Consider the following 3,877-nt stretch of genomic DNA (forward strand, 5'->3'; position numbering starts at 1 on the left):
CTCCAGCCCCGCAGCTCCCCGGCTCACTTGCCCCCTTCAGCTCGCCGGTCCCAGGCCCCCTGCTCCGCCAAGGATCACTCACCACCGTCATGGAGTGCGGCCGTCGGGTCGCCTCTCCTCGGGGGGCACGGCTAAGGGGGTGTCAGGAAGAGGGAGGCCACCCCCGCAGCTCAGGGGTACAGGAGGGGGGCCGGCAAGCCGGCGCTCCCCTTCCTAGCCCTCCCTCTTCTCTCCCTCGGGCTGGCAGGCAGCTCCGGTCACTTCCCAGGGTTCGAGGGTCCGCGTGTACCCAGCCGGGCGAGCGGCGGTCACTCCGCTTCCCCGCGCCCGATCCTGCCCTGCCCTGCCCTGCCCTGCCCTGCCCGGCCGTGCCGCCCCCTAGCCCCACCGGTGGGTGCTCGGTCCCCGGAACCCGAGCCGGACCAGCGGGCGCTCCACTTCTTCGGCAAAATCCCAGCCCTTGGCCCCCCTGGCCCGAGAGCCGGCGCTGCCGCTGCGCCTCCGCCTGATCTGGGGGGGGACGGGGGGGCGGGCCGGAGGGGGGGGAGGAGCTGGGAAACATGGCGGCGGGGGCGGCCCCGACGGCGCTTGCGCGGGAAGGCGGGGGCTGGGAGGGGCAGCGCGCTGTCCCGCCGCGAACCGGCCCGGGGCCGCCCGCTGGGGCCCCAGCGCTCGGGGGTCCGCACTCACACGGCCCATAAAGCCGGGCCGCGCCGGGACGGCAGCGACGGAAACTAGGGAGTGCCACCCGCGGCGGGCCCTGCCAGGGGCAGAGCCACGACCACCAGCCGCAGCAACAGCTACACTCATGGGGTGGGGGGGTCGGGACCCTGAAGACCCGCTACCCAACTGTCACCCCCCGGGGCGCGGCCGCGGCGAACACGCCCTTTGTCTAGTTTAGTGCAGGTGAAAGGTGCCCCTTACCCCAGCCACCCACCGCCAGCATGGGTCTAGGATACTGGGCGGCGGCTGCCAGCCCCGCGCTAACTTTACCAGGGCTGTCAAGCCTCCTTTCCTCCCACTTGTCCCACAGAGGCAGCCCGTCAGTCCGACTCCCTGCCTTCTCCCTGGCTAGCTTCCCCTTCGATCACCTCGTTGTTTGTCCTCTCCCCTGCTGCTACTGAGCCAAGAGGCCTGCTTTCTTTGCCTTTGTGGCCGTTTCTTAGGGCCACCTTCCTATAATTATGCTTTCCTCATTTTATTGCTACTTCCAGGTTCCTCCTTGAAAAAACAGAAGAGCCTGCCTTTAGCTTTAATCTTTTTTTTTTTTTTTTTTACTTTTAGGAAGTCTGTTGATGGGGTGGGTGCGGTGTTGGGTCCAGACACTATCCTTATTTCTTCTGCTTTCCAAGCCAAGGTCACGTTTCCCAGGATTGTTTTCATTACCAACCAGTGAAAGGGTTCGGGTTCCAAGATCCCTCTTTTACTAACAGGTTGTGGAGTTGTCCTTTTTTCTTCCACCTCCTACCTTAACCTTTCTTTGGCTGCCCATACCCAACCCAACCAGAAAGCCATCATACGCCACCCACTGCCAGATTTTAGCAGGTGGTGGTAGAAATACAGAACCCCAAATTCATGTCCAGCTTAATCTTTAGAGTTCACCTGCCTTACAGGAAATCTCCCTCAACTAAAGCCAGGGCATTAACAGGCTTCACCACTGGACCACTTGGCTCTGTTAGGAGGAAACCCCTCCGACTCAACCCAGCTCCCAGAGAGCATTGTGGCTGGACAATTTCATTGCCTAACACACACACACACATAATTTGCTACACCCTCCTTCATACAAATGACCTTTGTATTTACTTTAATATGCAGGGTCTTTTATAACCTAGTTCTCTGTACATTTAGTCATACCTTTATATCTCCACAACTAGCCCAGGACCTGTCATATGGAAGGCAGTTGATTCATGATTTGCTGAATGAATACCTGTCTAAGTTCATGCCCCTTCCTCCTACCTTATGATCTAAATTCTTTGAGGAGAGGACCCGTGCTTTTCACCCCTTTTGTCCCCTCCACTTGAGCATGGGACCTTGCCAGGAGTAGGCATTTCACCATGAATGGCCCTCATCATCATGGGAAACTTTCAGCCAACCCATTCACTACACCTCTGGTGAGCTATGGTATACACAAGGTTCCCACTGCAGCCTTATATAAATGCATGCTGTATTTCACTCTGTTGGGAGAGGCCTAGCTGTGGAAGTTGACATATCTGTTCTCAAGAGTCAGAAAGACCTGGATTCAAATCCTCCCACAGATATTAGCTGGATGAACACTAACAAGTCACTTAACCTCTCTTAGTGGCAGTTTCCTCACCTCAGAGGGGGTTAAGGGGTAGAACAGGGAGGAAGGGCTATAAGGCTCAAATGAGATGTCTATAAAGTGCTATATAAGCATCGGAAAGTCATCATATTCATCAGGCTTTCACTGAAAGGTTAACAAATAACATGCTAGCCGATGGAATAAACAGCTGCTATCCTTCAAAGGGGAGGGTCCTCCAAAGTCAAGGCCAAGGATGTTTGGGGCACGATGGGCTAGGCAGAGGGGGCTGTTCTGGAGCTGAACTGTGCTTAGACCCCAACTTTGAACGCAGGCCAGCTATTAAGAGTGAGATAGTGTGAGGAGGCACTCTGGCTTCTGTCCCTGTTGTAGGTTAATGGGAAGGACATGGTTAGCAAAGTCTGCATTTCGGGAAGCCAGAGTGCTGCCACCAAAAGAAGTGTTTGACTAGTTTTTTAAAAGTGAAATGGCCATATCTGGGCAGGACCTGGGTTCAAATGTTGCCTCTGAGTTGTATGACTTTGAGCAAATGACTTAAATCTCCCTAAGCCTCTGCTCCCTTCTCAGTAAATGAGGGGGAGGGACTAGAGACCCCCAAGGTCTTCAATCTGAGGCTCCCATCCCTGCCTCACTCCTTAAAGAGTTGGCAGTGTCTTTTTGTTATGGTCCAAATCACTGACATCATCCACAGAGGGAATTTTCCTGGATCAGAACTGACCTAGATCTGCTACTCATTTTGAAGGTTTTAGAGAATTGCAATAAGGGTATTGAGGGGTCAAGTGAATAATCCAAGCTCATACAGCCACTGTGTCACAGAGCACACTTGAACCCTGATCTCCCTAATGCCCAAGCCAGCACCCTGCTGCCTCCTCATAAAGCTTGTGAAATAATTTCCTAGGTCTATTTGTATTTCAACCTGGGGCCCCAAATTAGAAACACAAGCAAAACAATGAGAATTTAGAAACAAAGTAAAAAACCTGAGATGGGGGCAGGGCAGAATATTGTTTTGAAAACCCAGTAAGAGCATAATAACATAAAGATCTGGCTGAAGAGCCAGCTGCCCACGAGAGGCACGCTGGCACACACTCAGAATGGCAGCAAGAGCCCCAAAAGAGCCTGAGTCCTTTCAGTGACCTAACACTGAGGAGACTAACAGACTTTGGATGGCACAGAGTAAACGCCTAGCATGTTCTCTGGGCATAATCAGTCATCATTTCGTGCCTGCTGTGTGTCTAATAGCCGGGAAAGCATTAACACAGATTAAAGAACAAATTGAAAGGGATTGCAGCCCCTTGATCCCATCCCTCTGGTCAACTGTGTTAATGGGCTGCACTCATCCGAGCTATTACTGACCTGAACTAAGATTCCCGAGGAGCCATAGGGTATCTGGAGCACCGCTTACACAGAGGTAGAGAATCTAGAGAAAAGGAGATCGCTGTCTTCCTGAGCAGCACAAACTAGTCTAGACAAGCCAGGCAAGCAGCCAGGATGGAGAAATGTACAAGAGGCTGAGGGCTGAAAGCACTATGGGGCTGACTGTGAAGGGAGGCTTGTAGAAAGACACCCAGGTGACTGGAAGCATCAGCGTGAGAACAGCCT

General features: G+C 53.7%; 1 protein-coding gene across 5 annotated transcripts in view; it reads right to left on the reverse strand.

Moving 5' to 3' along the window:
* KLHL13 (kelch like family member 13) overlaps positions 1–3,656 on the reverse strand; it is a 159,019-nt gene extending 155,363 nt beyond the window's left edge. For 2 of the 5 annotated variants that reach the window (XM_069065222.1, XM_069065219.1), the window contains exon 1: positions 389–529. The gene's annotated coding sequence lies outside the window, so the exon portion shown is untranslated. Of the gene's footprint in view, positions 1–82; positions 351–388; positions 530–3,631 lie in introns of those variants that run through there. The other 3 variants (XM_069065221.1, XM_069065223.1, XM_069065220.1) reach the window with 3 other exon arrangements.
* Positions 3,657–3,877: the final 221 nt, after the last annotated feature.

Source organism: Petaurus breviceps, unplaced genomic scaffold, assembly GCF_028583685.1.
Source record: "Petaurus breviceps papuanus isolate PSGF00001 unplaced genomic scaffold, PetGlider_PUasm1.0 90681, whole genome shotgun sequence".
Classification (NCBI taxonomy): domain Eukaryota; kingdom Metazoa; phylum Chordata; class Mammalia; order Diprotodontia; family Petauridae; genus Petaurus; species Petaurus breviceps.